We start from the raw sequence: 23,337 nt of genomic DNA, 5'->3' as shown, positions 1-23,337 counted from the left end.
GAGTAGATAAAAGGCACACATTAAACGTCCTTGAATAGCTGGAGATTACACGGAGCCTAAAAATGTACTTCCAACATATCCTTAATAATCAGGTGGATTTAAAGCATTACAATGTACGTATTATCCACATTTGACTGCCTTTCGTAGACTTAATGTCATGGATTCTCGACTGCCTGGTTATTTGTTATAGGTCCTTTTTTATATGCTCTTGCTTCTAGTCCATTTTTTTCCAGCCACTTAGAGTTGTGTTATGGTGCCCTCAGGCATTCTTACGAAATTTGGATACGCATGGAAATGTTTATAACTGCTTTTGGTCTCGTGTGGTGAAACTGGTGCTCTCCGCTCCGCCGTGAGACATGTAATGGTACGTTGGCTAGCAGTGTGGCCCTATACGTCGAGGCCGTTGGAAGGACGCTGCCCAGTGCTTTCGGTTATGATGTGAGTTTTGTGACCGTTTGGCTATCAACGCTACTAGGTAGGACTTTTTCTTATTGTACCTTTTTCTCCCCGGTAGGTTAACGCAGTTTTAACATGTCAGTTTTTCAAATGACGAATTTGATTCGTGAGACTCTCCTAGCTGCGCATAACATTATAATTTGAGAAGGGGAAATCCCCACACCTTCCAGTCTTATGGGCCCAATGTTTAAGCGATGTGTGTGTATTTTCATATTGGTTGCCACATGGCTTATAGTTTTAGGATAGAAGTTCGTTTCTGGATCATAATGTCGGCCGTATGTTTTGCACCTTGTTCACCTGAGGAAGTGATATGATATTACAAAACCGGTCGGGTTCATGTAAATAAAAGTTTTTATATAGCTGGAAGCAGTTTGTGTGTCAAATACATTTTTATTCGCCACTTTTTACCAATAAAAATTTTTGACGCCCTTCTCCGTATGACGTGCATTTTACACCTAAACAGTATACCTTGACATGGAAATTATTTGCTGGTGCCACATGGCGGGGTAAGCAACTCACAAAAAAATTATATTGCCACAGGAAAGGCTTTGTGCTTGGAAACACCGCATTTTTGGTGCACAGCAAATCTACAAATATTGTTCAGTTGCACGTGGTGTAATGTAAAGCAAACTTGCTTTGGATGAGAGACGATTTTGTGTTAACCTTATATTCTATGTACATAGATGTTAAGTCCCATAGTGCTCAGACCCATTTGAACCATAGCTTCTCCCAGATTCAGAAAAACCTGTATCATTCTCTGTAAAACTCAACTACTTGCCACAAAGCATCAAATAAGAATTCCCCAGCACTGTACAGCTGACTTGCTAGCAGTTCAAACACAGATGAAACTAAACACAGACTCAAGGATTTTATCCACTACTCATGCAGTGCGCTCATTTATCTTTGTCCCAGTACAGTAAAGGTGAATTATTTACAATAGCAAAAAACATGTAACAAACTTAAATGCTCAAGTAACAGTCGAACAAGCTACTTGTATGTCACTTCCTTCATGGATGAGTTACATTTCCTTAAAATTCTAACTGTGATTATCAGTATGGCATCCGCTGTCCTTGCTATGTGTTGTATGTCGTCATTTGCTTATGGTAGCTCTGGATAGATGCCCCTAGGCGTTTTACAGTAGATAATGTTTCTAGCAATTTGTTATCAATAGTGTAGTTGTGCAGTAGTGGATTTCTTTTCCTATGTATTCGCAATATGATACGTTGATTTTCGTTCAGGTTCAGCTGCCAAATACTGCACGATTCATCAATCCTCTGTAGGTAATACTGCAAACTGGTATGTCACTTGTATACGATATCGTACCTATCACAGTCCCTTGGGGTATTCCGGGAAATTACATCTACTGTACATCTGTCGATTTTGTTCCATAAACATCGACGTGTTGAATTCTGTCTACAAGAAATCTTGAATCTAGTCACAAATCTTTTCCGGTAGGCTCTTTTTTTTTAACAAATTAAAATGCGGGACGGTGCTAAGCGCCTTGCTGAAGTCAAGTGACGCAGTATCAACCTGAGCGCAGTTTGATCTCGTGGAGGAACAGAGCGAGACGAATTTCGCAAGATCTCTGTTCCCGGAATCCGTTTTTATTTCTATAGAAGAGATTTCCTTCCTCCAAAACCGTCGTATTTCTTGAGGATAAAACATGTTCCATAGTTCTACAACATATCGATATCGACGCTGCAGATTTATAATTACGTGCATGTGTCCCACGCCCCTTCTTGAAAACGGGAATGACCTGCACGTTTTTAGTCACTAGGTACGGTGCCAACTTCAGTGATCAACGATAAACTGCAGCTAGGAGAGCAAATTCTTTTGCATAACCTTTCTAGAATCATACAAACACGTCATCTGTTTCTGATATCTTTCCACTACTAAGTGATTGTAGTTGTATTTCTTCTCCGCGATCGGTTATCTCAATGTCTGCTATTTCGTACGATGAATCCGAAGAATGGACGCTGTTGCGGTCTTCCACTTTGAAATTTCGGAAGCTCGTATTCTGTATTTCAACCTTCTATTATCTTCCGTATGGTCACTGAGTGAATGAGTAAAAGGTTTCTAGCAACTTAACTGATTTTACGTAAGACCAAAACTTCTTAGGGTTTTTACTAAGACCGTTTGACAAAATTTCTCTTTCAGAGTCATTCAGTGCCTCTCTCTCTTCTTACGCTCATTTTCGCTTCGTTCAGCTTTTGTTTGTCAGCTTGGTTTTGACTTCTTTTGAATCTGTGATGAAGCTCTCTGCGTTTATGCAGCAGCTTTCTAACGTGATTATGAAACAGCGGTGGGTCTCTCGCACCCTTAAGGCCTTGCTCGGATGTACTTCACTAAAGCACACTGATCGATGCTTTTGAATTTTTTCCATTTGTGCTTCATATCTTCTTCCTAAGCAGTCGATATTTTATGCTGACTGCCCAGATACTCTAGAATTATCTTGCAGCTCTTGCTAACCAAAAATATTTTCCTGTCTTTCTTAACATTTTTTGTGAAACCCTTATGACACCTTCCTCTACGTTACCTAATCGATGGCTTTAGATCTGTTTGTTGCTTGGAAGTCTCCCTACATAAGTTGGTTCTCTGTCTGCTGTAAGTAATTTTCGGACTGCAAAAAATGTTACAGGAATCCTACAATCTCTGCCTGGTAAAGTTAAGTCATGATCAGGAAAATTAGTCATGATCAGGAAAATTAGTGATGGTATATTGCATGTTCAGCTGGCCGGTGTGGCCGAGCCGTTCTAGGCGCTTCAAACTGGAACCGCGCGACTACTACGGTCGCAGGTTCGAATCCTGCCTCGGGCATGGATGGGTGTGATGTCCTTAGGTTGGTTAGGTTTAAGTACTTCTAAGATCTAGGGGACTGACGACCTCACACGTTAAGTCCCATGGGGCTCAGAGCCATTTGAACTACATTGCAAGTTCCCTCTGAACATTCTACCACTTGAGCTCCTGATCCAGGCGGCCTATAAAAGCATCCGATTACCATTTTTGCCGACCTTTGATGCGTAACTTCATCCAGATTAATTGACTTTCGGACTAAGTGGTAACCTCTGTAGACATTATGAAATTTCTTATTGAAACCCATAGTTACAATAAATATGCCAACCTGGACTTACGATTTCGTTGCTATTCAACTGGAACTGTCTCGCCAAAATGACATCTTCTGGACAGCCCGCTCCTTCAAAGTTCTTCCCACGTATCGGTTTTAAGCGACTAAATATGTTTTCACCTCTACGGTCAACCCGTCGAAAGTGGTTTACCAAATGTCGCTGGAAAATGTTACACAATTTTTAAATCAATTTTAAGATCTATCAGCGCCGAAATCCTTAAGTTAAATATAGTCTCCGATGTTCCATTTTGTACAGAATCCACCTTCATTAGTTTGTTGTTCATTTCTTCACCTGCATCAAAATACTGGGTAACAATAGGAAATAACTTTAATGCTTTGTGGTTGTCGCCATCAGTTTCTAGTCCGCAAAACGGAGTTTTATTTAGTTTCGCGCCGTAAATGAAAAGAGAATGAGTAGCAAGAACATGTTTCACAACTGCTGTCTTTGTTCTTGCAACACTTTGTTTTTTTAGCAATCACAGAATCTGAATGCATAATTGAACTCAATTTCGTTGTGCAATCAACTGACTTGAATGGCGATGTTTTACACTTCTATTTGTGATTTTGTTAATTCAACTGTATTAATGAGCATTTACTCTCTTGTATATTGTTTTACAAAAAAGTTGTGGGTTTGGAACTGGATTCTTCCCCTTCAATATTTCTTCTGTGCTTATGCGTCTCACAATGATCATTTAGTTAGATTTCCCACCATCCTAAACTGAAAAATGACAGGAAAAAGATTTGCAGAATGTTTTCCCGATGCCTCTTTTCACGAAAGGCCAAATTTCTGCGCATTCGTCACTTAATAAGGACTGAAGTTTCGTTTTTGGCATCACAAAACTATGTATACTCACACACTACACACACTATAAGGAAACAAACCGACAGTGCTACGGTAAATAAATTTATGAACTTAAGTTATTGAACAATATGAGCAAGCGAATAATGGTCGCTATACAACGTTGTCAACTACAATCGGTTACTCTACACACAGTACGGATGTAAGTCGCTGGCGGTTGATTAAATGATTAATGCATTGAACCAGTACAACACTGATCTTCGATTCTCTGACTCGAAAATCCTACGTTTAGCGTCCTGATTGAGCCTTTCTGGGACACATCGATAAAGAGTGAAAATCGAGACATTCTCGATTAATGGTGACTGACGGCAACCCTATGAAATACGAACCTGATATTCTGACAAAATTAGGAAATGTGTATGGACCTACAGGAGTATGTTGTACAGCTCGCGTGCCACCTATCGTTGTCACCGAGTAACTGGAATTTCCTACAACCCTGACGTAGTTCACCGCGGCGAATACAGATGGCAGCGTATTCCTGAATCGACAATCTACGGAAAGACCGCGCTTTTCGCGAAGCGTAATTTCACGTCCATGACCCGGTTAAGATGTGATATTATTTAAAGAGGACAAATGCAGATAATATCGGTATTAAATAAAAATAATGTGCACTAAACAGATAATAGACTATCAAAGTATATTTGTTATGCTCGGTATTGTACTTGAATTTATTAGATGCGCCCCGGTGTAATTGTTATCTTAAAATGCTGTCTAGTTTCTTTACTAATATACACAATAAGTATATTTTCTTCACATATTCTCCATTCTGCACAGGGGTGCTAACCGATGTGTATGTCGTCCTCCCTTACAAACTCCTTCTAGTAATCGAACCATAAAAAATGAATTGTAATGATAGCTAAAAACAAAACAAAGAATAGCGCCTATACATCGTCGTAGATTTAGTCTTCTTAATAACTTTATAATATGCGGCAGACGTAATAGTTGCCAGTTTATGATGCACTGGAGTTATTTTACTCGGCCGCTTTCAATGGATGAACAACTTCATGCAGTTATGCTAAGAGCTAGTGGGCCCAACTTCAGACTTGATTATACTCTTAACCCGAAACATCGATCTCTCAGAGCCATCGTTCATTTTAAAGATCGATTGCGGTAGCACTGCAAAAAACAGGTCTCCCTTTCTCATTGTCTTCAACTTACAGGCTACTGTGTGTAAAGCAACACTCGACAGTCAGTTTGACTCTGCCAGTCTAACAATAGAGCATATTATTTAGAGCTGAGTGCGCATTAGCTGTAATCAGGTATGTCCAGTAGATCTCATGTTTCTAATTTCTACATATTTTGCTCTCAACTGCTTTTTCGGAATATTTTATTTTACAGCAGTTTATTGCAAACGTGAATTTGTTATATTTTGGTTTGGGCATACAGTGGATCTCGAAATGTAAGAGGAAGATGATGTCTGCAGCTGATTCAAATTTTAAAGCTTGGGTGCAGGACTGATACGTGATAGGTGTGAAGAGATAAATGGAACAACGACATTTTTTGATGATTCTGATGTTGATCCTGATTTTGTGATAGCTGACGATCACTATGAAATAGAGGGTGATCCAGTGAAGAAAATATTTTATTGGAAGAGGAGCCCGGCGTGATCTGTACCACAGACAGTTCCTCACAGCAAACACACTACTATGGCAAAAATGACTTCTGAGGCTGTAGGATTAAAAGAGGCCTAAGCATAACTTTTAAAAGGAGGAATGAGAGGAAGAAGTGTATGAAGTGTTCTGTGTACAAGAAAAGGAAAGCGGCGTACAAATGCACCAAATGTGGTCAACCAATTTATCTGGGATATCGTAGAAAGATATACTTCGATTACACAAAAGAATTGTGATGTAATGTTTTCAGTTCATTTCGTTACTACCTTCGCTTATATTTTCTGTTTTTTTTTTGTTTTGTTTATATTCATAACTGCTGTAACCATATTAGTAGACATTTGAAGACTGACACTAAGTGGCTGAAGGTACTCAAGATCTTTCGTGTTCGTTTTAGATAATCACTAAGCAGATTCAGAAGGATGTAGGTTGCAGTAGGTACTGGGAGATGAAGCAGCTTGCACAGGATAGAGTAGCATGGAGAGCTGCATCAAACCAGTCTCAGGACTGATGACAACAACAACAACAATGAATTATTTGATTATTTGCTTAATTTCTGGCAACTAATGTACAGCTACCTGATCAAAAATATTGAGAGGTTTGACAGAACACCATTTTTGGGAGTTGTTTCGGGTTAAGGAGGGTTAATCGCTATTTCTTCCACAGGACACTCTCTCTCTCTCTCTCTCTCTCTCTCTCTCTCTCTCTCTCTCTCTCTCTCTCTCTCTCTCTCTCATACACATACACATACACACACACACACACACACACACACACACACACACACACACACACACAGAATCCGATGAATAAGAACAAAGGCTCTCACTTTGAGCATTACTTGCAGCTTCGTACGCCACACTTTTATGTAATAACAAGCCAATGGGGAAGCGTGGAGCTTTTATGTCTATATGGTATCATAGGTATTTGTGCCTTTACCGCTCCTATGACTGAAATCGAGGATGCATGAGTGTGTGATTTGGTTCTGACAACCTGACAAGGTGATGGAAGAAAGCGAAGTGGTTTGTCTACTTCCGGAGAACTGTTATGTCGGCTAAAGGCCAGAATGTGCCTCTTTGCTTCCCCTACCACCTTCCGCATCCCAATCACATATATCTAAAAAAAAAAAAAAGGCTCTGAGCACTATGGGACTCAACTGCTGTTGTTATCAGTCCCCTAGAACTTAGAACTACTTACACCTAACTAACATAAGGACATCACACACATCCATGCCCGAGGCAGGATTCGAACCTGCGACCGAAGCAGTCGCACGGTTCCGGACTGCGCGCCTAGCACCGCGAGACTACCGCGGCCGGCACGTATCTCACTCTGGCTTCGGTGGTGAAAATGGCGGACGTGTATCTGCAAATGCTCTGCGCAGGTTCTTAATACAGGCATCCCAATGTCTCGTTTTTGGCCAATCATAGCGGAAATGATTTTTCCAGTTATGTAATGTCAGGGAAAATTTTCCCTTTTCCTTTTTTATATATAGTTCCGCGAGTATAGACAATGAGACCTCCACGACAGCGCTTTTTTGTGGTCAGCACTGCTGTCACAGTAACTAGTAGGCTAATACGCTTATCTCAATATAAGAATACAGTATTAAAGTAGTACTAATATTTCGAAGCTGAAAATTTAACATTATTTATGTATTTAATTCTCTATTTCATAAAGATTTTTAATGTTGCTCTAAATGCCGTTATTAGGGTTAGTATATCTTTAGAAAGGTGCAAATGTCGACCGTCTGACTGGATTACTGAGTATGATGTCGGTGATGACTTGTCTGATATCCAGTTCATCAAAAAACATCTCGGTGGGCATGAAGAACAGCCAAGATGTTCAATCGCTTCTGTCCTATAGTTGATTGGAGATATGACTTCGGACGTGTAAGATTGCACCGTTTCACAAACTTTAATGTAAATAGCTTTGTAGTAATCCTTTGGGGTTTGAAAATGTGTGGTGAGCTGGCTCAGTTGTTTTCATACTTCTTTGGTACACTTGGATTCCAAAGAAGCAAAGGAGCATCAACTTGTGAAAGTTCTCCTTTTAGACACAATTCTCAAGTGTTCAAAAGTATCACGCCTTCCATTCAAAATTTAAACCAACCCCTCATATATTTTTCCCAGATCAGCAACACTTAGACGAGGGCATTGCATTTTTTCATTGACATCGTCTACTGGTTTCATTGCATGGCAAAAAAGACGTAAAAAGAAATAAGTCTTGAATTGTAACACTCACTCAAGGTAGCCTGCGCATTTGTGACCTGCTTCTGTTGTGTCCTCTGCAGAAAATATTTCAAAAAACTCTAGAAGTTCTTCAAAGTTTTTCAATATTCTAAGGATACTAGAAGCTCGCACAGTCCATAGAGTCCGGCAAAGGGGCCGTAGGCCAGCTTGGTGTTGGCGCTCTCACAGTGTATGCTTCTGGTAAGTCCCATACTTTCGTTGGATTCCCTTACGGTGTTTATTAAGTTCTTGGCTGAAGCCATAATATCCCTGATAGACGTAAGATGGCGGAAACTGTTCATAACTGACAAGTCCAAACTGTGAACAGAGCCGTGCACACTACGTGATTTTGTTTCTATATCCAAAACTAACATTTTTAGTCCTTTGAACTTATCTTTCATATTCGAGGCACTGTCCTGTTAAGTTATGCTTTGACAAATCAATACGATCAAAAACGCCTTTTAAAATACTAAACAGAGTTTGTGATTCAGCGTTGGGAGTCTCGTATAAGCCAATAAAGTCCTTGTTGATGACTAAGGAATCATCGAAAGTACGAATACAAAATGACACTTGTTTGTAAATCGAAGAATAGCTTGTTTCGTCTACCATAACAGAGAAATGTTCAGTCTTCTTAATCGAAGCTAATACCTTTCTCAGTACAACCTTTCCTAGTGGATCAATAATCTCGTTTTGAATATCGGGGACGTCCTTAGACCCCGAATGCCCTAACCAATCTTTAATCTCAGGTATGTCATTCAAGTTCCAACAACTGAAAAAATTTGAGTTTACATCTTTTTACCCTATAATTACTAGCCCTTGTCGGTATAGAAATTTTACCATAGTAAAAACTGTCTCAAGAGCTAAACGGCCTTTCTTCATATCACTATGTAACTGTTCATTCATTTTGGAGGCCACACTCCGGTTAGTGATAGAATTTAGTTTCAGAACACCTTCTTTGTGCGTAAACGTAGTTTCATGAATACAGAATTTTTCCAAAGCCTTTTTCTAGTTAGAAAACCCAATGTAAGTGAATGCATCATATTTTTTTAATGAAAATTGGAATAGATTTTTAGCATCTGCCTCTTTGCAGGTTTTGCAAAATGCTATTTCGGTAGATGCTTCATATTCTAGCTATGTATATTTGATCAACCAAGATTTCTGAAATGATCTTCCCTTACCGGACTGCCCAGGTTTCAGCTGTGAATGGTTCTCGCTGAAGGCGATCAAGCAATTAACGACACAATAACTGTTGGACGTTGACTTGCAGTATCATCAACTTCCAAGCGCGCCTTTTTGGTAACAAATTTATCCATTGTAAACTTAATTCACAAGACACTAAGGCGACTAAAGTAAACGAATAAAATATAGTGATATGAAATAGTCCACGAGACACTAAAGTCGGAACACTGCACACGTCTGCAGCATGCACTGAACGAAACTACTCAAACTGAACGACTGCGACAGCAGGATGGGCTTTATATAGCCGCGGTGTCGTAATGTCTCGAAGCGTCAAGGCGATGCGAGGCGGAGGGCTCGAGGCGCTTCTGCTCCGGTTCTTTTGATGTCGCCGCGGCCGCACGCTGGCGCCAGACTTTACCCGAAGGTTCGCGCACCGGAACAAATTCTAAATGAGCCCGCAGCACCGTAACACTATCATGATTCATACAAATCGTTTTTAGTTAACCTGCTTACTACCATCATAATTTTTTGTTTTAATTCTTTACTCAATGTATTTTAAAAGGTAACTATCGTCAAACAAGGAAAATAAAAATTACAACATAATTTTGTAATTTTACAAAGCAAAATATAAGTAATAATTTTCTTAAATTACTGGAGGAGCTCCCCCCCCCCCCCCCCCCCACCAAATGGTGTCGGTGCCTGTGTGTCATAGACACACAGTCCATCAGATTTGGATTTGCTCTGAATGTGATTTACGTAATTTTTTTTGCACTCCTGTGCTAAATCAATACAGATGAATGAACTTCTGCAGTGGAACTTGTAACAACCCTACTACAACAAAGGTCAAAATTTTAATAATGATTGTTATGTTGCCCACGCTGCTAAATACAGCATTATCGGGCAACAACAGTCATATTATGTGGCAGGTGTCATTAGAGCACAGTTAATAGTCATTTCATGTAATAATGAAAAAACTAGGCACTCATTGTTTTGTGTTTCCCACGCTGTTCTCGTATCATCATTGCGTTCTCGTATCATCATTGCTCAATCGTTGAAAATCTAGGTGATTATGATTCCAAGCTCGGATGCAAAGAGGCCTAGGTTTTATTCTGCTATATTCAAAAGTTTTGTAGATGCGCTTTTCAAACCATTCTTGGAGATTACACTTTTGCTGGACAATGGTGATGTAAAAAAATAATCAGCACTCCGAAATTAAGTTACACTTCCTTTTAATTGCTTTTATTGCAATATCACGCGACACACTAAACATGACTTTACAATACAAAACATACTTGAAAACATCTTCCTCACAGTCACTGTTAAAGTTCACATTTTATAAGCTGACGACAGCATTCGTCTTTCCAACATGACGTCCAAGACTTGACTTTCTCAAGGTCCGACTCTCTAACAAGTTAACAACTAACTAACTCCTCTTACGCGCCCAAAAATCAGAGTTACAAGTACGTCAAAGATCATAGTGACAAAAGAAAGAATACACATAAGAATAATATCCTTGCAATATAAACATATCGATGTATCAAAAGTGAAATCAAATCTGAATGTTGTCTCAGAAATATGTTAACTAGTTTGCCGAAACAGTAGAATATTACTGGTATAGAGAGGTTCAGGTGAGCTGCCGTAATGGTTACGTAATTCAAGTACCATTACAAACTGTGCACCAAGATTACCTTATTCATGTGTGTAAACTACTTTAAAAGGGAAAAACGTCTTCCACTTTGGCAAATGAACAAATAATCTTTTTATTCGCCAAATCATATTCAGTCTTCCTTGTCGAATGAATACTCTTATACGTATATAGTTTCCCCCCATATGTTAAAAATCCGAATTAAATACAGGGTGTTTCAAAAAGGACTTTACAACTTTGAAAATTCATATCAATTTACTCATAGGACATAGAGAGGTGATTGTAGTGTCAATTTGTAGGGAAATACATTAAGCTTTGTCTAGCGTAGTTCGCTAGTGCCTAATCACACCGTACAGAGCGCTAGCGGCTGTTGTATTTAATTTGGGTGCCTTCACTGTACCTGAGCGTGCTAGCTGTGTGTTTTGTTTTGAAGAATCTAAGTCGGCGACAGCAGTTCAGCGTAATTTCTGTACCAGATACGTTAAATATCCTCCTAGGACGCCTAAAATTTATGAGTGGCATAAATATTTTGTGGAAACAGAGTGATGGGTAAGACATGGAAAATCATCAGGTCGCCAAGCACATCTGACGACTTAGTTGAGCGAGTGAGACAACGTTTTGTCATCAGCCCTACGAAATCGACCCGGCGTGCAACCCGCTAATTGCAAATCCCACTAACGTTTGGCGTATGTTGAGAAAGCGTTTGAATTTGAAACTGTACAGATTGACGGTCGCACAAGCAATAAAAAATACTGATAAAATGGCTTGTAACAACTTCTGTGTGGATATGTTAAATCGATCACAATAAGATGAACATTTCTTGGACAAAATCATCTTTTCTTACGAGTCGACTTTTCACTTAAGTGGGATGGTTAACACACGTAACTGTAGGATTTGTGAGAGTGAAAATCCACATCAAACATTGAAACATGGTCGTACTAGCCCTAGAGTAAACGTTTTTTGTTCATTGAGCAAGAACAAAATGTATGGCCCCTTTTATTCCTTGAGAGAACCATCAACGGGTTAGTGTACCTGGGTATGCCACAACAATCTTTTATACCACAGATCGATGACGATGATCCAGAACGAAACGTTTACTTCATGCAAGTTGGTGCACCACCCCTCTGCCCGACTGACGTCCGGGATTTTCTCAGCGACACCTTTCCAGGTGAATGGATTGGCAGTGATGCGCCAATTGCATAGCCCCCACGTTCCCCAGACCTGACACCACTCGATATTTTATGGGTATTCATGAAGTATATTGTGTTAGTGCCTCCTGTGGTGGCTTCTAAACCTGAACTTAGAGCAAGAACTTAAGCCGCCACTGAACAAGTTACAGCTGTAATGCTACAGCGAGTTTGGGAAAAAATCGACTTCTGATTGGATGTGTAGCTACAGGATATCCAACGGACGTCATATACAAAATCTTTAGTTTAAGATTTAAAAAAAAAAACTTGATGTGTTTCCCCTTAAAAGAAACACTAAACCCAGCTCTGCGTCTTCTTTCAATAAATTTATATGAACTTTTAAGATGTAAAGTCCTTTATAAAACAACTTGTACTTAACGCATTTTCTTTATGGCTGTCCACAGGACGAGGACATAGACTCCCTGGCGGGCTTACTGCAGATTTATGCTTACGGGCATTGGTGAAGATTACTATCTTACTCTTATCGTTGATGTGACTTGAGGTGTGGAAGATTTTTCTTTCTTTATCCTTGTATTGTCTCTTGTATCCTACTGCCTCTCCTTCACCAAGCGAAGCTGTCCAGAACTGTGGGCGCTTAACGTGAAGTGTAATGTCTTTGTTTTATTGGTGGATCACACTTATTAGTCGTTATGACAAATAAAGGCCACCTAGTTGCTCCTACACATAACGTATAGTCCGTTTTGTTAACCAACCTGTACATTATTGACGTAATACAATTGTGTGTCAGAGCTTACGAAACACCTTTAAATTGCAATTCCTCCCCTAGTATGGGGAATTTCAGCTCTCCCGCTAATAACGAGCTAGGAAGCGATATTTGTTATCAAAGGACACTAACCCGAAGCCATGTACTACTGTCTGTAACACCATGGTCTCCACTCGTGTTCGTGTCCCGGAATTAACCACCGAGCACTCTTGTAGTGTAAGCATATATAAGAGTCTCAATCTACAGAAATCTGATCATACATAAGTTCTAATGCGTACGACAACACGGAATGTTACTGAGAAGTATGAAATGAGACTGCTCCCCACAGATGTGGTTTTAGATTTTATCGGACTAGCGCCTCGCCTTAGATTAGATAAAAGATAGCAATTGTTCACTGCAAGGAGAAATGTAGCATCCTTGGTATAATTTACTGTTTGTAAAAATGGATATAACACTGGTAAGGTGAGTGTCTGCTTCTTCACTTTCCAGAGCACCTACTGAAATGTGCTCTCATCCACTTGCAAGTAATTTTCATACGACATTACTTCCTTGACTTACAGTTTCAGTAACAAACTTTGTTGAATACTTTCATCACTTTTATTGTCATGTCGTGAAATCCACGGCTTTAACCAAGTACGTTTCCTTTTTTATGCTCCTCGTGCACATGTAAAAATATTCGTTCTCAAAGAAATGTAATAGCTAGTTTGCTTGCGTGGACATCCTTTGCAGCAAGCACAGAAATATTTGTTTTGTGAATAAATAACGCTTTCTCTCGGTGCACTCCTTCGCTTTAAGACATCATTAGTGAGATCTATAATGATACAGTTGATACACTTCTGTTTTGATCTGTATTATTCATAGATTATAAAACAGTTCAATTATTTACATACATGCCGAGAAGTGAACTGTTTTGTAATCTACGAATAACACACATCAGAAGAAAAGTTTATCATAACTGCGTCATTAGAGATCCCACTGATGATGCCTTAAGCCTTACAGTCAAAAGAAGCGAAACGCGTCTGGCAGAATGAAAGACAGTGCAGCAAGAGAAGGTGATTTTTATTTACAAAACGAATTCAATAGCGTACTTCCGGCCGTTAAGAACAGCAAACTTTCAATGTTGCCATTGTTTACTGGCCTTCCCTGTTTTTCACATTCTTTGAAACATCGACACGGGGCTCCTACCCCTAAATTGTTTGTTCTGCGACTTATTTTGTTTCCTTTCAATCCAAGTTGGCACTTGCGCCACTCATAAACAGCTGACGACGGGCCACCCCCACAGCTTCAGTTCTATTATTGTCTCTCTCTTAATTTTCGAACTTCACGGAACTACTGTTGCGTACTCCTGTGAGATTGGCGAAATTGAAGCTGCGAGACCGGCTCGTACATCTACCCAGGCTACCGCGCTTGATAAAAGCACTGCCCACGAAAACCACGGTTCTGGGTTCGAGTCTTGTCCTGCACACGGTCTTAGTCTGCCGGAATACTTGCAAACAACGCACAGTCCGCTGCAGAGTGGTAATTTCATTATAGATTCCACTCTTTTTTCCCTTATACCGAGCAGGGTGCCTCGCTGATAAACATGACGTTACGTCCTTTGAGTCAAGTTCCAGAACGGTCATCCAAATTTACGTTTATCTTGAAATCCCCTAAATCGTAAATGGCAACCGTCGGGATAGTTGTTTGAAAGTTCATACTTTATGTTCATTTATAACTTGTCCGCATCCGTAGCTGAATGGTACTCCCCCACTATCGATGTCTCATTACGTTTCCTTCTCACCTTGTCGCAGTTCCAGTTTTCATGCCGTGCACGGTGTCTAAGACACAAATGTTGTGTGAATCTATGTTAAAGATTGTCTGTTTTTTTTTTTTTTTGCTAATTGTTCGATTTCCCACTGGTTTTCTGCTGCTAGCCATGAACTCCTCCGCTGACCCAACTTTTCAATTGGCACCATATGTCCTCAGTGATGTCCTGGGTGTATTTCAGTTACTATCTTCCCCTACAGTTTCTACCATCTACAGTTCCATCCTCATGTCCTATCGTTTTGTCCCTTCTTCGTGTCAGTGTTAACCATATGTTCCTCTATTCACGGATTCTGCGGAGAACCTCATTCCTCATCAGTCTACCTGATTTTCGACATTCTTCTATAGCACATCTCAAATGCTTCGATCGTCTTCTATTCCTGTTTTCCCTCTGTCCATTCACTGTTGTGCTCCAACTGTACGTGTTCAGAAACTTCTTCAAATTGATGCCTATGTTTAACACCAGTAGACTTCTCTTGGGCAATAATGCCCTCTTTTCCTGTGCTTCGTCCGTCATGGATTATTTTGCTTCCAGGGTAACAGAATTGCTTAACTTCGTCTACTTCGTGATCACCGATTTTGTTACTACCTTTATGGCTATTCTCGTTTCTGCCATTTCTCATCACTTTTGTCGGTTTACTCTCAGTCCATATTCTGTACTCATTTGACTGTTCATGGGATGTAGCAGGTCCTCTAATACTCCTTCATTTTGCTGAGGATAGCGATATTATTATTACTGATATCCTATCAACCTGAACGTAAGTTCCTGGTGTGAGCGTTTCTCTTATTTCGTTCATAGCTACTTCGATAAGTAGATTGAGCATTAGGGGCGGAAGGTTGCAATCTTGCCCTGCATCCTTTTTAATCCGGGCTGATCATTCTTTATCCTCAAATCTTATTTTTGGCTCTTGGTTCATGTACGTATTGCATGTTACCCGTCTTTCCCTATGGCTTACGCCTACTTTTCTCAGAACTGCGAACATCTTGCACCATTTTACATTGTCCAAGGCTTTTCCTAAGTCGCAAGTCCTATGAACTTGTCTTGATTTTTCTTCACTCTTGCTTCTAATATCAGGCGCAATGTTAGGTGGCTGTACCTTTCTGAATGCGAAATTGATCGTCATGTAACAAATCCTCAATTTTCCTTTCCATTCTTCTCTAGATTATTCTTAATCTGTCCAACTTATCGTCTTATCTGCTGCTGTTAACTTCCGAAAGCCTGATGGTATATCGCCAGTCTCTTAGATTATACACACCAACTTGAACAGTCATTTGGTCGCAGCTTCCCCCAATTCCGATGGAGCTCCCGGTACTGCCAAGGATATTTCCTTTGTGGAAGGACTGGGACAGAGTCCGCCCAGTCTCATGTTGCCAGCTGAGAAGCCGTCTGAATGAGGAGCAGCTCCGTGGGTTGTAAGACCGACAACAACCGGGCAAGTGGTGTGCTGGACCCTTCATGTCGCAATTAAGTGACGCCTGCGGCTGGCCCCGGCGGAGATTCGTGTCCTCTCTCGGGCAAGGGTGTGTCTGCTTGTCCTTAAGATAATTTAGGTTAATTCGTGTGTAAGCTAAGGCACTGATGGCCTTAGCAGTTAAGTCCCATAAGATTTCACACACATTTGAACAAATGACGCAAGTAGCTTATGATGATACGGCTGTCAGTCGGTCCGGATTAGTCCGTCTAAGGTCATCATGGTGGTAGTCTTATACAGGATGAACCACAACTCCATCGACGAACTTTTAAGGGGTATCTTCTGAGTATTTCGGTGTAGGGGACCCACAGTCTCTGGCGGCTCGTTACTGAGTGATAACGTAAGTATGATTTATTCGGTTTATTACCTCTGTCTCCTTCACAACAGTGAAGAAGACCGCCATATGTAGCCATCTAAACATATAGCAGAGATCATGGAATAATCCAATAACCTTCAGACGAAACGACCCAAAGACAAAAGCAAGCAGTCGTTAATGCTGTTTGATGGCGAAGAGTGTACTGTCTGTTACTGTTGTTCTCAGCAGCCACTACCATGAGTCAATGGAACACGTTTGTTTGCAAATAAGCTTCACAGCGGATACCGTCGACATTTGCACCCTTGTCCACTATTTTCAGTCCACTGCTGATAGGGGTTGAAACCAAACGAAATATGGCGATGGCGACTGTTCGTCTCTTATACCAAAATAGTCACAACGCATCCCTGAACGACCTCTGAAAGTTTGTAGGTGGTGTTCTGGTTCACACTGTGCATACTTGGCTGTAAGTTTTTTCCAGTTGTCGAAATATTTTTGCACCTTTCATAAATGTGCTCACATTTTTGTTTAGTTGCAGGGTATTTCAGATTAAGAACGACCATACGATTGAAACTAGTCGTTAAATGATAGTTTTATTCTCAAGCAACTCATATTGATCCAACCTGATATTGCTTCTGTTCTTGTGTTAAGCAGAACTACCTTGCTAATACATCGTTTATTGCGGTAACAATTTGATCCGTTGCGATTCTTGCTGCTGCTTGTACAGAAATTTGATCCATGACAGTATTTCATATTGTAAATGGCTATTCCCGTAAAATTTAAGTAAATCAACTACAAAATAAGGAAAAATTGTACAAAATGGTTTGAAGGGAACACAAACCTACACAATTACTATAGGAGTCTTTCAAGAGTCCCTCATTCACTGCGGTGAATGAAGGGAAATATAAAGCAGAAAATTAAGCTAAAAAGCACGCAAGATCACGGATTAACTCCAGAGGACTGAAGTGAGGCCAGTCTAAAAACGTTATCAGACATTACCGTTCCGACGCTGCAGTAAAATTAGAACATTCTGCGCTCTTTAAACTTCCTCCCAATGAAAATGATCCCTCTATGCTACAACTGGCTGCAGCCAACTTCCTTCAACGGCGACCATCACAAGACACACAACTTTCATAGAAATACGGCGTGATGTCTGCCTACCACAGGTCTCAATATAAATCTTCTATAAAACACACAAATACAAGAGTAATAACATTCTAGGGTGTTCGGTCGCCACATGCTTCTCTACTGGAGAGGAACATGATGCGGCCTAACATCCTGGAAGATTTCTCTTCAATGACAACCACTACTGAAGCCTGCAGACTTACATAATAGCAATAACAACTCCAGCAACAAGACAGATACTTGGTGACCGATGAGAATACTGCCGAACCGTCAGTTACATGGTCTAAAATTCTGACACAAGTTGTTTATAAGAGAAATGAAAACTGTCTGGCGGAAGATCGCTTTGGGTTAATGAGAAGCGATGGAATACGTGAGGTGGCACCACCCCCACGACGTGCCTTACAAGATATTTTAAACAAAGGCAAAACTTACTTTCATAGCATTTGTAATACTGGAGAAAATGTTTTACATCGTTGACTGAAATGTTCCCTTCGAAGCTCTGAAGGTAGCAACGTAAAGATTATTTACAACTTATATAGGAACCAGGGTCGAGGGACATGAAAGGGCAGCAGGGGTTGAGAACAGAATGAGACAGGATTTTAACCTATATAATTCATCCTTCGCAACGAATATTCAGTGAAGTAAACCAAGAACTTTGAAATACGAATTAACGCCCAGGGATAATAAATTAAGAATTTAAGGTCGGCACTCTGAAGTCGGTAAGCAGTATCATGAGGTTATAAGATGAACATCAACACAAGTAAAACAAGGTTAAAATAAAGTAGTGGAAAAAAATCAGGCAGTGTCTAACGGTTCTCTTTTAATATTCTATATTGGTTTTATGCTTTTTGATACTACTTAAGATGAGTTTAGCATTAATTGTTTTCTTTATGTAAGTGATACCTATAGAAACGGAATATCTTATACGAGGCCAAGATATACGTTCTTTTTTCAATCCAAATAACCGCCACGCTCCCTACAAGATTCTCGTAACAAGTTTTCATATAAATACTGTTAAAATGAATGTACACAGATCTGAGGAAAATTTCATCCGTTGTTAGCCCACTGGCATTGGACATTTGTAGCTCGCTTCTGTGTTTTCATCTGCGAGTTGACACGCTTAAACGATGCTCCGTGCGCCGTTAGGTACTTAGTGCAAAGCAGTCTTTACTGTATTCTCTATTTGTTCCGAGATCTGACTTTCCTTCTCCGTTAGCCAATTTTGGTATTCCTGTTCTACTTTCTTAACTTGTTCGGATAAATGTTGGCCTATAGTTTCCTTTTGCAGTACTTAAAGTTCTTCCACACAGTTTGTAAGTTGTTCGACCTCGTCTTTTATAACAGTATAAGCCGTTTGCAACGTTTGCACATCTTGTGCTAATTTTCTGACTGTGTTCGGCAATTCAGTGTATGCTCTTTTTATTTATTTCCGACTTTTTCAAACTATTCATTTATACGCTCAATTAAGGCTTTCTCTCTTTCTTTCATTTCTTCTTCCCTTAACCTGTCTCTTTCTTCCAACTTCCTAAGAAATTCCGCAAACGGGTCGGGTATCGGCGAACATACAGGCGTCGTCAATCTATTCATTGTGATATTGCTGATTGCTCTAGTGGCGGCTACCTGCTCTGTTACCACCGTCTGCTGAATAAATCTTGGTGATTCACCTGAAAATAGCTTATCCACGTTATCACTCCTGTGATTACTAGCAACATCTACAATCTCCGTACCCCGATCCATGTCACGTAACAACTGAATATTGTCCTGCTTATCTATATTCTGATTCTGTTGTGGTTGTGACTCCATAACTTTACCCATATTAACAAGCAGTTCACATTCAATGGACAATGTTTCACAATATAACTACTTACTATCAGTACTAGTTCTAATCTACGATAACAGACTATGCTCTCAAGAAAATGATTAATATCTCTAAACTCACAGTACTATCACTTGCTTACGATTACTTTCACACGTACGAACTATGTCCTTTTCTACTACGCACCATGTACCATCTACTCTCCTGTACCTTGATGACACCAAACCTATGCAGCAAGAGTTGATGCTTAGTGGTCCTTATCTCTTCACTTTTACTTTTGTACGTATTTCTCCGTCCTCTCAGGGTCTATTAAGGTTGTTCTCTGGCAGGCACGTTCGTAACGTTTATAGATGCAATAAAATGTCTTGTGTCAATATACATTTACACGTAAGTCATATACATAGGTATACGTAAATACTATTATCTTATCGAGTCCCAACGTTACTGGGCGCCATTAGTAATGGTTGTCTTTTAATATTCTACATCGGTTATATGCTTTTTGATACTACGTAAGATGAAGTTAGCATTAATTATGTTCTTTACGTTGGTGAGGCCGTTAGAAGCAGAGTTTCTTATAGAAGGCGAAAATAAATGTTTGTCTTCAATTTAAATGAGCGCCAGACTCCCTGTAAAATTATCATGACAGGTTTTCATTTGAATACAGTCAAAGCCGAAGATCACAAATCTACGACAAATGGTATCTCTGAAAGTATTTGAACTCTCGCAAACTAACTCATGGAACTATTCAAATTTAAATTATGTTTTAAATTGATTTGATCACTTCGGATCTTTTGGAAAGCTGTAAGGAAAGTTAATATTAAGCCCACCGCGCAATGGCGGCCAATTGTTGCCAGTCAGCGATCACTGTTTTCGTCTTCTTGATAGCTGAAAAATACTAATTATTCTATCTTTCCAGTTAAAACATCGTGATTAGTGGATGGCATGTTCTTGAAATAATACAATAAACTCACTTTTACACATAAATTTCCATCAATAACCTGATACACACCTTTTTTATCGTCTAGTCGAAAGAACAAAAAGAACATCTGCTAGCGATCAACGCTACCCACAATCTACATCTGACAATAGTAACATGAGAATCAGAAACGGCAGAAGAGCGAGTAATAACATCTTTCCCATCTTCTATAGTTATACAAAGATATAAATGATTTATTTCACCCTATTCTTTACTGCAGTATTGTTTGTCATCGTTATTGTCTTTCCCTACCGTAGTATCAACGTTATATTTTTTGTAAATAATTTTACATTTTTTTCACAATTGGCTTTTAGTCTGGGCTTTTAGGTCTTATTCAGTATTTTTATACACATTTCACACGCATTATTCTTAAACATCGCAAAAGGGACACTACAAGTGCTAAGGAAATTAGATGAGGAAATTGGACTCTGCAAATGATAGATTGGATTCTAAAAGTGATAGACTCGTTTTTCTGTTTGATTAGAGAAACAACTGACGATATCCAAAGTAGAGCGGATATAAAACGCAGATTGGTAATAGCAAAATACGCCTTTCTGAAAAAGAGACGTTTGTTGACATCGATATAAGTTTGAGTATTAGGAATAGTTTCGAAGGATTGTGTCTTTAACGTAGCCGTACACGAAGGTTGAACGTGGACGGCAGATAGTTACGACAAGAAACAAGCTCTTTTGAAATTTGGCGATACAGAAGAATGCTGAAGATTTTATGGATAGATAAAATAGATGTAGTGGAGTTGCTGAAAAGAGGAGAAAAGAAATAAATGAAGCTTCCTGGCAAATGAAAACTGTGTGCCCGACCGAGACTTAGGCTTATTATTCTTCTCCTAGCGCCTTGGACCACCTCCTCTCGGCCCTCCCGCCGGGAGGAGATTGTCTTAGCTCGGCCACGTATTGGGCACTGCCCTTTTAGCACTCCTGAAAGAAAGGATATTGCGGAGACTTGGCTTAGCCACAGCCTGGGGGATGTTTCCAGAATGAGATTTTCACTCTGCAGCGGAGTGTGCGCTGATATGAAACTTCCTGGCAGATTAAAACTGTGTGCCCGACCGAGACTCGAACTCGGGACCTTTGCCTTTCGCGGGCATGTGCTCTGCTCTACCAACTGAGCCCTTCACCGCCTTGGCTTCGTGAAGCTGCCCATGTTAACCGTGGTCTTCCTTCGCTTCCTGAGGACACTAATCCAGCCTCTATCGCCTCTAGTTTCACGGCCTTCGTATGGAACTTCGCGGAAGTACCTTTGCCTACACTGGAGGGATGGCTCTGATTGAACATGGGGTTGGGTGTGCCTCCGTCATTGGCACCTGTGTCTCTTGATGCCAGCTTCCGGCGCACTCCTACGTTTTTATAGCCGAGCTCTTCGCCTTGTATCAGGTCACGGTGTACATGCGGCGACGCAGCCTTTCCAATTGTGCCCTCTGCTCAGACTCACTCAGTGCCCTCCGAAGTTTATGTGCGCTGTATTCTGCTCGTCCCTTAGTGCAGCGGGTCCAGGAAAACTGCCACTTGCTCACTCTTCGTGGAGACAGCGTCATGTGTCTGAGTTCCCGGTCGTGTCGGTCTGCGAGGAAACGAGGGGCTGCTGTCACAGCTGCTAAGGTTGCAGTCCTCGTGCCTCAGCCCACTAGCTCCTGTATTCCCTCCGATTGTCTGTCTTGCCGTCCGTCAGGAGGTGGTGTCCCTTTGGCATCGCCAATGGTCCTCCCCTACACGGGAATAAGCTTCGGCTTATTAAGCCTCTCCCAGCGACTTGGACCTCCTCCTCTCGGCCCTCCAGCCGGGAGGAGATTATATTACCTCGACCCGCATATTCGGCACTGCCTTTTTAGCCATCGCCATTTGCTAAGTGGCACCATCGCGCCACTTTGTACACTTTGCGCAGTCCACCTCTTCCTGCTGGAATGCCCATTTTTTGACAATTTAAATTCCAGCTTGGGTTTTCCGTCTGATTTATCAGCCGTTTTAGCGAATGATGTGCGGGCTGTCGACCGCGTTTTATTTCTTATCCGCCGAAGCAAAATGGCGAACGCCATTTAGTTTTTAGGTTTGGACCTCCATTTCTGCACGGTGTTTTTTATTTGTCCTTTTTACATGTGCCTGTTTTTAGCTGTCTCCAATTCCGTCCATTGGGACTGACTTATAGTCGTTTAACTGCTATCTGTGTTCGTGTGCTATAGTTTTGACTTTGGCGCATATGACCCCAGTTTTTGTTTGCGCCCTAAAACAAAACAGAACAAGGCAAATTATCGTACTCAAATACTCTTAGAAACCTTGTCAAGAGTAATGCACCACAGTCGAGAATAGCGCGTACTGTAGCTGACTGAATTTAATTGATAATATCACTTCATTTGGCAGGAAAAAAAAAATTAGTTATGAATTACATACCAGAGTACAGGATTTTAGCTGCAAACGTTTTTCCGTGCTAATTTAAAATCGAAGACGTTTCGTACGTTCTATGTGTAGCCATCAAATTTATTTATCACCTTAGAACATAAATAAAAAATAAAGGTGTTACCACGAAATTCAGTGATACGTTAATTCTTCTCTGTATATTTATGCTTCAGTGCAGCAGATATTTCCCATTGATGGAAAGCTTAGTGGTGGTCTTGGTTATATATGTCAGCAAAAAATGGTTCAAATGGCTCTGAACACTATGCGACTTAACTTCTGAGGTCATCAGTGGTCTAGAACTTAGAACTAATTAAATCTAACTAACCTAAGGACATCACACACATCAATGCCCGAGGCAGGATTCGAACCTGCGACCGTAGCGGTCCTTCGGCTCCAGGCTGTAGCGCCTAGAACCGCA

This window comes from Schistocerca gregaria, chromosome 2 (assembly GCF_023897955.1).
Source record: "Schistocerca gregaria isolate iqSchGreg1 chromosome 2, iqSchGreg1.2, whole genome shotgun sequence".
NCBI lineage: Eukaryota > Metazoa > Arthropoda > Insecta > Orthoptera > Acrididae > Schistocerca > Schistocerca gregaria.
The sequence above is the reverse complement of the archived record's forward strand: the minus strand, read 5'-3'. Positions refer to the sequence as shown.